The sequence below is a fragment of the Acomys russatus genome, chromosome 12, assembly GCF_903995435.1.
Source record: "Acomys russatus chromosome 12, mAcoRus1.1, whole genome shotgun sequence".
Taxonomy (NCBI): domain Eukaryota; kingdom Metazoa; phylum Chordata; class Mammalia; order Rodentia; family Muridae; genus Acomys; species Acomys russatus.
In genome coordinates, this window is record NC_067148.1 from 29,696,111 (window position 1) to 29,709,112 (window position 13,002).

Sequence of the window (13,002 nt, forward strand, 5' to 3'; positions counted from 1 at the left end):
AAAAAAATTATTTATTGTGAATACTTTGTCTCATGTCTGACACATTCACCTATTTCTCGAAATTTTTTTTCATATTGGCAAGGAATCAAAGATACTTATTTTTCACAGTTGGTACCATTAAATGTTACCTTTTATCTTTTTTCTTTTTCTTTTCCTTTTCTTTCACTCTGTATAGCCTTGGCTATCCAGGACTCATTTTGTAGACCAGGCTGGCCCTGAACTCACATTGATACACCTGCCTCTGCCTCCCAAGTGCTGGGATTAAAGGCATGCACTACCAAGCCCTGCCTTTCTTTCTTTGTTTCTTTGTTTCTTTGTTTCTTTGTTTCTTTCTTTCTTTCTTTCTTCTTCTTCCTCCTCTTCCTCCTCCTCTTCCTCCTCCTCCTCCTCCTCCTCCTCCTCCTCGTCTTCTTCTTCTTCTTCTTCTTCTTCTTCTTCTTCTTCTTCTTCTTCTTCTTCTTCTTCTTCTTCTTCTTCTTCATTCAAGCTGCTCAGCTCTGGCCTCCGGGGCCTCCTTAGCTGGTGGCGATACTCTATGTTCTCTTGCGAAGCCCTCTATGGTGAGCTTCCTTCCACATTCCCTTCCTTTCTTCCTCGCCCTACAAATTCCCCAGACTTGCCACATGTCTCTCCTGCTCCAGACCATTTATCAAAAAGGCTCGCTTCCTCATATTGAAGAACATCATCAGAAACCAAGAGCTAGGGCCTAGGAGTGCTTGTTACCACATGAACGCTCCTGCCTTTAGGCCCTCTCAGCTAACAGGGCAATATGTATGTGTATAATAGCTGGTGTATATAAACATATCTCTAATTATTTATTCCTGTGTGTTTATGTGCACTGATATTAAACTAAACATGAGTTCACGCTGATAGCTCAACTCTAATCCAGTAAATCCTAAGAGAATCATTCTAGACCTTTTCCCTTGCTCGTCTGTAAGCTCTCACTCAAAGTGAAAGAGACCTAGTGCTTGCTATCTGCCATCCATTTTCTTAACTGCTCGGTTCTAGCACACACAGAATGATTCCAGAATTGTTAGCCCCATCTCGTGGGAGGCCGGTTTACCAGCCAGAGTGCAGAGCTCACGGGCTGGGTCAGCTTCAGGTGTGACTTCACTTTAACATCATTTAGTTTAGCGCTTTCACCCCCCACCCTCCTCAGTGATGTAATTTAGAACACGTGTAATACAGATGGAGTCTTTTGTCCTAATCCTCAGTCTGTCCTCCGAATGCCCCAGAGTGAGCTTTTGTACGCATGCACATTACATTTCAGTCTGTGCCCCAAAGCCCTATGGTGTTGATGAACGGAGAGTGCCATGTTACTACTGGCACAGTCATGCAGAATAGTTCTTTCACCTTAAAACATACGATAGCTGCACCCACCCAACCACTGGCCTTCTTTAAGACTGTGACAGCCACTTATCTATTTTCTGTCTCTCTGCTTTTTTTTTTTCCTTCCCCATAATGTCATAAAAATAGTGTTGTTGAATACACAGCCCTTTTCCAATGGGCCAATTTTATTGAGAAATTTGCGTTCAAGAGTCATCTTCTGCCCCCCCCCCCCCCCACGGCTTGTATAGCACTTTCCTTTTGATTGCTCAATAGTATTCCATTATTTGGATGGGGCACAGTTCACTGATAGCTTCTAGTTTGGGGAAGATACAAATAAAATTGTTCCACTTACTTGTATTTGGTTGTGTTGATTTATATTTTCAGGTCTACTGAGCAAATGCTTGGGCATCTGGTTGTGAGGGCCTATGGTAAGACTCTGGTTTTAAGAAACCATTGTCTTCCAAGATGACTGTACTGACTTTCATCCCTGGCAATGACGGATGAGTGAGCATCATTGCTGCTCAGCATTCCTGACAACAACCGGCATCATTCACTCTTGAATTCCAGGTGTTCCAGCAGGAAAGCAGCTGCATCCTGTTGCTGTTGTAATCTGTGTTTCCCTAACAACAGGCAACGTGAACTCCCTTTTCATTTTTGTTTATGCTGTCTAAATCACTTGTGTGATATATATTCAGATTTTTTTACTTATTTCCAATGAACTTTATGATGTTTCAAAATGTATTTTGAAACAGTTTTCTTTATCGTTTATGTGACTCATAAATATGTTGTCTTTTGCACTCTTTTATCTCCTGAGATTTTCACCCTCCTCAGTCTCTTTTGCTGCTTTTGGTCTGCCCTTTTCTCCACTCAAGGACATGTCACTTCTTTCTGTATCAGTCTCTTTAAGTTAGTTGTGCTTATCTGTGTAGGGATATGTCTATAACCAAAGCATCAAGCGTGTCAGATCCTGTGAAGCTGGAGTTGCAGGCAGTTGAGAAAATCCTGGTATGAGTTCTGAGCATCAAACTCAAGTCCCCTGGAAGGGCAGCAAACATTCTTAACCACTGAGCCATCTCTCCCACCTCCATCTCACTCTTTTATACATCACTGCTTGAGAACTATCAATTATTACATCCCATGAATGGATTATATAGAGTGTCATTCTTGGACAACTTTCCATTTCTTCTGAAAACAAGATGGCAGTGGGCATTCTTATAAATGAACATTTTTACAGCTCTTTACTTGGGATGAGTTAAAAAGCCTATCTTACTTTCTGCTCTTGCGAAGGACCAGGTTTGTCCCCCGGGCACTCACATGGTGGCTCACAGCAGTCTGTAACTCCAGTTACAGGGGATTACAAGTCCTCTGTTACCCCTATGTGCTCCTGCATGATACATATAAACTCCTGCAAGCGTACTCACACACACACAAATAAAAATAAAACAAACCCTACATCAATCTGTTCAAGACTTTTACTGGGAACTGTTCTGTCTTCCTTGGCCAGCTGTGCTCTTGTATCAGTGTCACAGGGAGACTGCGAGTGTGCGTGAGTGAACATGAGTGAGTCATTTGCTTTGGTTACCAGTATGTTAAGTGCTCATAGAGATGAGAAGTGTTTAGCCTTGGGGGCACGGCTGCTTTTGCAAGAATGTCATCTTGCCCCTAGGGAGATGGCTCAATTGGTGAAGTATTTGTCTCACAAGCACGAGGATCTGAGTTCTGTCCCCAGAACCTGTGTGACGATGCTAGCATGGTGGCTCACGCTTGTAAGCCTGGCCAATGGGGAGGCAGAGACAGGAGGATCACTGGGGCTTGCTAGCTAGCCAGTTTAGCCTAATTGGTGAGCTTCAGTACAATGAAAGACCTTGTCTCAAAGAAGGTGGACAGCTCCCTGAGGATGACATCCAAGTGTGTTTTCTGGCCTCCATATGCATATGAACATACATACATGTATAGAAAAGGTATATTCTTCCCGTCTTCTTTAGCTTGTTTTCTCTTTAAAACAAAACAAAACAAGAAACATTTCATTTATTAGTGAATGAGTGAGTGAGTGAGTGTGTGTGAGTGTGTGTGTGTGTGTGTGTGTGTGGTGTATATTTGTGAACACACACACGTCATGGTGTGCCTGCCGAGTCAGTGGTCTCCTTCCACCATTATGTGGGTTCAGAGATTGAACTCAGATTGTCAGGCCTATGCCAAAAGCATCTTTACTCATGGTGCCATCTCAAAGGTCCCTCAGTGTCCATCTTGATGGCCCCTCCATTTGTTTTCTGACCCTTAACTCAGGCCTCGTGCCCTGTAGGGATCTTGTCTGCTCATCTTCCCATTTCAGTGCTGCCCCAGAGTGAAGGTATTTACTGAGGCGATCAGCATAGTGCATGCTCAGCTACTGAGATGGTCAAGGTATTCGGAAGCCTTGGGTGAATCTACTGAATTCCGATGACACTTGATCTTAGACCTACTTAAAACAAAATCTATTCTTTGAGAATTTCATTCATGCCTACAGTGAGATGAGATCATGCCTAACCCCATTTCCCCTCTCTAACTCTTCCTGGATCTCTCCCAATGGACTTTCCATTTGATTTCATTATTGGTTTTATTTGTTTGTTTGTTGTTTTGAAACAACAGGACTAGGTAGCCCTGGTTGGCTTGGAACTCACTTAGTAGACCAGACTGGCCTCAAACTTAAGAGACCTACCTGCCTCTGCCTCCTGAGTGCTGGAATTAAGGACTCACACTACCACATTCAGCCTAGAAACTTCTTTTTAGTGTTTAAGTCTGTCTGAGTTTTGAACATCTCAAACTGAGCTACCTAAAAAACAAACAAACAAACAAACAAACAAACAGCAGTGCAAGGAGACAGATTCACTTTAAAGTATAGTAGAGTCTATGAGTTGTTAAAAATCAGACTTAGCCATCCCCCTCTGGGAAACAGAAGCATCCTTTACTTTTCTGCCTGGTTTTTATACATCCTGTATTGCCTAAACCTTGTGTGCTGGGAAAGAATCTACTCAAAGCAAAGAGTAGAGAGAGTGGGCAATGAGCTCACTGGTTTAGCATTTACCTTAGCATTTTAGGTCTCATTTTCTCCAGTCAAGATGCAGAAGTTAACCTTTGGCCTATAGTAGCTTTGAGAAATATCAAGACGGTTAGCCAAAGGAACTCTGTCTCCTTAAGAACATGTTGCGACACGTTTAACTCCAAGTCCTGTCAGTTGCAACAGATCTTATGCTTTAGCAAATACCTTGGATATCTGAGAATAAACCAGTCACGGCTTTACGGGCCTTCTAGGGAAAGCTGAGGCTGTGCTTCTGCTCTTGGAGCTGGGGAATGTACAGCAGTCCTGGGAGCCAAGGCTATAAACAGCTAGGACAATATGTTCAGCATTTAGGAGATACAGCTAGACATAGCAAGCACAAATGACTGAACCGGCCCTGCGGCCAAAGGCATTTCCTCTGCACATTTTACTCACTTCAGTAATGGCGGCCCTCGTGTGCTGCCCCACCCTCATGATCCCGTATGCCTGTGCAGTGGGGAGCATTTCTTCCGACTTTGCTTGTATTGGTCTTGGTTCGACAGCTCGATGGTGGTTATTTTAAACTAGAAAATTGGGTCATCTTTCAACAACCCTGTCAATCCTTCCACTCCACACGAAGGGCCATGAGCCTAGTGGGGGAGAATCACTGGGGACAGAGCAAACATTTGTGTGTCACTAGGCAAGGAAGTAGTATCAGTTTGAAAATCAAAACTGCCTTTGTGGAACCCAAGAACTTTCCCGGCTTCTCATCTGTCACCCCCTGCTTTAGATAAGAACGTAAGCAGCAGCTTTAGATGTTTCGGAGCACCATTCAAGTGGAACTGGTAAGAACGGAGGAAGGTTCTTTATGCTTTTAACAGCCAGATAAAGTGCTCGTTTTTAGGTAAGCTGTTGCTGCTATGAGCTTCACCCTCATTCGTCCTGTTAGAGATTTTATGAGCCCCTGTACCAAAGGTATAGAAGCAGGACAATGTGGTAAAGATGTTTGTTAAATAGTAAGTGTTTGAGCTTCTCTTGCCTATCTCCAATAAAATAGTAACTAAGTGAGATTGTGGATTTAATCTGCTTTGCCATGGGAGCCACTTTTCTGTGTGCATCCCATAATATCAGGTTGTAGAGCTTGAATACACACCCCATAATTTTATTTTAAAATAACTAAGCAGGAGAGGTTACAGAGTGATCGGGGGATTCCAACAAAAAACGCGCTGTCCCCAGCCTCCTCTTTGTCTCTCAGCTCCAGTGACTAGAGGGGAGAGGGAGGAGGTTCACCAAAACTAGGGTTCAGTCTCACTTGATAAGACACCTACTGATTCCAAGACGCTTTATATGTAAATACCATATCACATGACTTCATTCTAGAACAACTCAGCAAGGCAGATATCATTAGTCCCACTTTATTGATGGGGAAACCATGGGGCTAAAAAGGTAACTTTTTATGATCTCTGAGCCATAGGCAGTGTCTGAAGCCAGGCCTACCTGACTATATGGAACCTGTTTAGTTGTTCCTATCTGCCTCACATTGAGTCCTTTTGCTCTGCAGTTAGGCCAGACTGCTGCCAGGTACGCTTGCGGATTGTGGCTACCACAGGTATGTTAAAGAGGCAACAACCTGTGGAAACTGTAAAGCCATCATCACAATTTTGGGGAGCAGGCTCACGAAGTACCCAAACTGTTTCAGTCAGAGCCAGAGACGAGAAACAGGCCCATTCCCTGGCAATTACTCTCCTTTCCCTACACTGAACGTGAGAACTTGGATTCCATACAGGTGATGGCTGTTGCAGCCGAGGGAAACACAACACGATGTGGAGATCTTCAGACGGCAAGGAGCATTTGAGGATGGAGAAGGGAAGAAAATGCATGCCATTTTTAAGGTGAAGGAAAGATAGCCCAGTAGGTGAAAGACAAGTGATTCCTACTTCTCATAAGGATCTATTTAAAATTTTGTCAGTCAGTGCTTAATGTCCCATTTTAAAATTAATGTCTCCCTTCTATCAGCAGCAGCAGGATAATGGCTGTCACCGCAATGACCCCTTGCTGTGCTGCACAAAGGGACAGCAGAGGCAAGCGTGAGAACAATTGGACGCATAGAGGAATGGGAGAAACCTAATGCAATGTGTGTCCTAAACTGCAAAAAAAAAAAAAAAAAAAAAAAAAAAAAAAGAATTACCTTCAGCTTCAGGGTGGCAAGACAGCCAGACCGTATTACTAGATTATAACGTTCCCTCATCGCTCCAAGTCCTAAGTCTTTTTTTTTTTTTTCTGGGTTTTTATATATTTGTTGAGAAATGAGGTTTCAGTGAAATCTCTGTTACTCTTCCCCTGAAGCAAAAACTGTGAGCAAGGCGAAGACTCAGAACAAACCTTATTCCTGGGTATCGCCTTCCTTGCAGGGCATCCTTTGCAGAGCACCGCTTGTTTTTGCAGACCATGGGGTTGCATCATAGGATAGACCATTAACCACCATTTATGGCTCACCTCCAATGCATCCTTTCCCATCAGGACTATAGAGACAAACGATACCCTCGGTGCCCTTGGGGAGCTCATGTTTAGTGGAGAAGAGAGATGACTGAATGAATAGTCGCTCCATAAACGTTTAATAGTCATAAGGCTACCCAAAACTGGGTGAGCACACTTGGTATCTTCCAGGCACAGAGAATGTCTTGTATTTTCTTTACAAAGCAGGTTCTCCTCGTTAAGAGAAGTAAGTTGGCACTGTTCAAATGCTCATCCCTCTATTCATCAATCTTTAGCTGTCAGAGCCCCATGGGTAGAATGGCCTGAATCCCTAGCTACTAAAATCTAAGACACACAGCCAAGGCCAATGTAATCCAATCCTATGGGGAAAATATCATATTTTCCAGAATATGTAGTTGAAAAAAAACCCGCCATATTTAGAGTCTATGACATTTTCACTGCATAGCAATTTGGGGAAGTCACATCCAGCCACATATTTAGAAAATGTCCTATGGCAGTCTGGAAAGATGGTTTTGGTCTCATATAGCTGAACTTCAGAGTGAGTCCTGGTTTATCTGATACCTGGAAAGTTCGGGGGCATCAACATTTATCAGTTTCATTTTCATTACTAAATTCTATACGCCTCTGGTCCTCCATGGGCTCCATGAAGTGGGAGGCTTGTCAGACACTTGGTGCTATGGATGTGATAGATGTTACTCACTTTGGGTGTGTGTGTGTGTGTGTGAGTGTATGTGTGTGTGTGTGTTTCACATATATTTAAGCTGGTATGGTTCAGTGAGAATACAGAGGTTAGGCAAGCAATGGCTTCTCTCTATCTTGAGCATCCATTCTGCCTTTCTGACTCTTAGTTACTTTTCTGTTACTGTGAAGAGACATCATGACCAAGGTAGCTTATTGAAGAAAGAGTTTATTAGGGATTACGTTGTCAGAGGGTGAGTTCATGACCAATGTGTTAGGGAATGTGGCAACATACAGGAAAGAACGGTATGGGAGCAGTAGCTGAGACCTTCCATCCTTAACAGCATGTAGGAGGTAGAGAGCACTAACCTTGTCCAACAAGCCACATCTCCTAATCCTTCCCAAACAATTCCACAGCTGGAGACCAAGTGTTCACATATATAAGCCTATGGGGTGGGGGGTATTCTCATTCAAACTACCACAGATGCCATGCACATTATTACAACCTCTGACTTGTTGGGGTTTTTTTTTGTTTTTGTTTTTTTGTTTTGTTTTGTTTTGTTTTGTTTTTTTTGACAGAATTCTAAGAGTTCATTGATTTGTGGAACACGTGAGTTACGTGAGGCAAAGTTCAGAGGTGACTCTGTGAGACCTTTCCCAGATCCCTGCCTTTATCTGTTTCCATCTGCTGGTGTGCAGGACAAGATTAATTTGCACACAGATGAGTGAATAGAGGGAAGTAAGAGGTAGGAAGGAGGTCCTAGCACCTGCCCTTGTTTTGGTATACTGAATTGGTAGCTTGACAATTATCTGAGGGCTAGAAGCTGATATATTATTTTAATTAGACATGTTGTAAACATGGGGGCATAATGGAGGTGAGGCACAAGTAGGATTTCCAGACATTCATGTGCATGTGGGTGACAGTGAGTAGAAGTCGCCAATCTCCCTGCATTGCAGGGTACATCAAAGGCTGTCTCCTGCACCCTCAGGCAAGCTGCCTTGAGAGCAACCCTGGAAATGCTGGTGTTTTCTTAGTGGCTTCCTTGGAGAGGTAGTCATAGGTGGTCTTTGCAGTCAGTGATCAGCTATGAGCCTGGTGCTCATGACCGTAACTGGTAGACTGGTTTGTGACCCTCATGAGACCAATGTGGGAGGTTTATGGTATAACTGTGACAACTTTGGCATACTCTTTGTCTGCTCCTGTGATGGAATCTATGTCCTCTCTCCCAATTCTAAGTGTGGCTTTATAGAATTTGAGATATTATGTTGGTTGAAGAACACGCGGTGTGCAGGTAATGCTAGTCTATTAGCTGTCGGTCCATTTATCCCTAGCTCAGTAAGAATAACCTAGAATTTTGAGGTTTTTGGGTATCTAACTATTCTTCTGTATCCTCAGAGCACTACAGAATTATGTGTTAGACCGTGTGTCAGGAATTATTAGCTAACACTGAACATCAATTTCTTCTTTCTTCCCTTGTATAAAAATCAGTATTTTATTAATGTTGGCAATGACTGCAGCCAAAGACTATACATTCCACCATCTCTTCTCTATTGTCATGGTGATGATGTGTAAGTGGTCAAGATTCAGTTCTTAAAAATTGAACACCAAGGCCTTTCAGAAGGCATACCTATGCTAGTTGATTTGCCTGGGGGGCCTTTTCTGTTATCTCATTATCCTTTCTGATGCTTTGAGAACAGACAGATGTTGGCCATTTTGCCTCATCACTTTACCTTCAGGACAGAAGCTTAAGTACCATAAGGGTGGGGTCAAATGGTAGAAGGAGTCTGCGTTTATCATCTGTGAAGCTTCTAGACCAGTTCCAGATGAAGATTCTACCTTGAACTCTCTAGAGGGAAAATGGTCCAGTTTCTCAGGTGACTTTACTGTACGTAGCCACCTAACTCATCCAGACCACCTGCTGTGATAGTGGTTTAGAGAGCATGGCTTGGACATAGTTGCAGTTTTCACCAGGAAATCATTACTCCCACATTTGTACACACATACAGTTAGATAGTGAGAAATATTTAAGTAGTAAGTCTAGACAACCATATAAAAGACGTTACCACCTGGTATTAGATGCTTCATTATTGAGTGGGGAGATCCTAAAGGCCCTGGGAGGTCTTCCACTGGCTAAGGTGGTAGGAGTAGATTTTAGTAAGCAGGGTTTAAACTTAATAGGTAAAAAATGAAAACACAAAAGTGACGAGAAAGGCGTAAATGTGGAAAAAGAAAAAAAATTTTAAAAGGCCAGATACCTTCAGAAGCCATGGAAAACTTGATTGGCTGAAAGGGAGTCCATGTGGTTGTGGTGGTCTGCCCAGGCATGTGTTTGAGGGCATAGCCCATAAGGAATGGCACTACGAGGAGGTGTGGACTTATGGGAGTAAGTGTAGCCTTGTTGGAGGAAATGTGTCACTGTGGGCGGGCTTTGAGGTCTTATACATGCTCAAGTCACACCCTGTGTGGAACACCGTCTCCTTCTGGAACCTATGAATCAAGATGCAGAACTCTCAGCTCCTTCTCCAGCACCATGTCTGCCTGCGCACCGCCATGCTTCCCGCCATGATGATAATGGACTAAACCTCTGAAACTGTAACCCAACCTCAATTAAATGCTTTCCTTTATAAGGGTTGCTGTCATCACGGCGTCTCTTCACAGCAATGAACCCTAACTAAGGCAGTGGGGAATCAGTTTAAGACTCAGAATTCTCCAGAAATTTCTCGCTTTCTTCTGTTAGTCATTGTAGTTGATGTTGCGCGAGGCAGTCCAGTCTGTTCACACTGCACTAAGAAGTTCTGCCTTTTCTATGATTTGTTTCCTAGGGCATCTGTTATGTTTCACCCCTTTCTAGAAGAGGCTCTGTGCCCCTCTCTGCAGGTGTGGCATTCAGTACAATGAGAAACCTCTTAGCGAGGGGAGGATGTTGTTTGCCTTTTAGATGACAGGTTGCTGGTGTTCAGCCATTTGAGCTTTGGAGCTAAGCCTCCGACAGGAAGGATATCTGTCACTGACGATATAGAAGTACTGAAAATGAACCTAGCTCTTATTCCCATGTGAAGACCATGCTCTGTGCATCCCATAAAAGTTCAGGACCGTCTCAGTTATTTTGTTGTGGTAGTGACAAGGCATTGTGACCAAGGCAACTTATAGAAGAAAGAGTTCATTTGGCTTCCAGCTCCAGAAGGTCAGAGTTCATGATGGCAGAGTGAAGGAACAGCTGGGAACTCACATCTTGATCCACAACCACGAGGCCAAGAAAGAGATACACTGGGAATGGTGCAAGTCTTTTGAAACCTCAAGGCCCACCCCCAGTGCCGCACCTCCTCCAACAAGGCCACACCTCCTGTGGCCTTTCCCAAACAGTTCTACCAAATGGGGGAAGAACTATTCAAATATATGTGCCTGTCAGGGACATTCTCACTCAAGCTCCCACAAGGACCTTCTGACACTACACTTCTCTTTACTCACTATACTGTATTGTATTGGGATGAGTTGTCTAAGGCTCCCGACGTGTTATGCGTACTTGCATATGACATAAAGTACATAAAGAAACCGCTTCTCTTTTTTAAGATTGTTTTTATTATTCTAATTATGTATATAATGGGGCATATGCACATGAGTGCAAATGTCCACAGAGGTCAGAGGTGTTGGATTCCCCTGGAGCTGGGATTATAGGCAGTTGTAAGTCACCTGATGTGGGTGCTGGGAATCGAACTCAGGTCCTCAGGAAGAACAAAATGTGCTCTTAACCACTGAGCCATTTCTCCAGCCCCAGGAATTGCTTTGCTTTAAACAACATTCTAATTAAATTCACTTAGTGTGTGTGTCCCTGTGCGTAGGCACATATTTGCTACAGCCCAAGTGTGTTGGTTAGAGGACAATTTGTCTATACTACCTGGGAACCAGATGCTCAGGTCATCAGGCTTGGTGGAAAGAGCTATAACCTACTGAGCCATTTTACTGGCCCAAGAAATTGTTTTGAATGTTGGCAGGAAAAGTAGTTCTACCTTTGATATTTGTCACTGTGATGGATAATATTGATTGTCACTTTGATTGGATCTGGAATTGACTAAGAGACATGCCTTTGCGATGCTGATGACATTTCCAGGAAGGATGCACTGACAGAGAAAGGGTTTCCCAGAATGCTTAGCACCTTCTAGCAGTGACCCAGATGTAAAGAAGTCCAAGGGGAAAGCGGTTCTTTTGAGGACCGTGTGTTGGCAGTTCGCAGATGGCGGGAGCAATCAGTGGCGTGGTTTGCGTTTATAGCTGGCCTCTCCTCGGTCTTCAATGGCTCCCTTTCCTGGCTCCTCACTCGTCAGAGGGCATGTCCTCAATGTGCAGTGCTGACAAGGCATTTCAGTCCTGCAGCTAATTAACATCGCTCTTCAACTCCATGTGACAGGTCCTTCAGACTCATAAATCACAAGTTGCTAACGACGTGCTTTTTCTCATCTCCTTGTCATTTCTTAACAAGTTCATTGCGTTTATCATGTGTACCCACTCCCCACCCCCGCAACAAAAACACCAAATAAATAAACAAAACTACCTTTGAAAATAATCTGGTGCGTTTTTGGCTTTCTGAGCCATCCATACGCAACCAGAAATACAAAAAGAAACAAGCAAGCAAACAAACAAAGCAAAACCCAACCCAGCTTTAATCTTGCTGTTCAATGAACGAATATAAGAAAGCAATTTGGGGTACAAAAAAAAAACCCATCAAAAGCCAGACAGTGATCTATCAGTTACAGACCCGTGACTCGTTCCAGGAATTGAGACAGACCTAGGGTTACCTGGGGAATGCAAACACAGCCTGGCCAAAACCCAAATGCTAGTGTGGCCAAACAAAAAGATCCCCAGGAGAGAGGAGCCGGGAAGCAAAGCTCTTGACAGCACCCATGCTGGTGAAAAATGACCTTGGAGGTTTCTCATTAAGGATAGCTGGAACTGAGGTTCTTATCCCACTCTGCTCTTCTTTTCTCACTTGGGGCCACAGACTGTGTCTTCCCTCCAGTTTTATCCCAAGCTAGAGGCAAGCTGTGTCCAGGAAGGTCAGATGTGGTTGGGTGGACGGATTAGGTTACTGTTCCCAGCTGATGAAAATAGAGGACGCTTCAAGGCTGCCCATTCTCTCCTGAGAGACACACACCCAGCAAAAATAACCCTCAAATTTGCACTGCCGATGGTGGCACTTGGGGAAAATGGGATACTTTTAAAAACAAGGTTGAATAAATCTAACCGTTAGCAGCTGTAAAGGACGCATTAGAAGAATCTGAGGAACGACCAGCTTCCACAAAATCATGGAATTTTTTTATTATTAGTTTGTGATCACAGTCATGCCGTCCTTAGAGGGCTTTCCTTGCAAGGTGCTGCAATGGCTGATTTCTCAAACGCTAATTTCCCATTACTTCTTCTATTTCTTGTGAGATTTATTAAAGAGAAGAAATAGTCTTTTATTTATTCTGTAGTTGCCAGATAACCC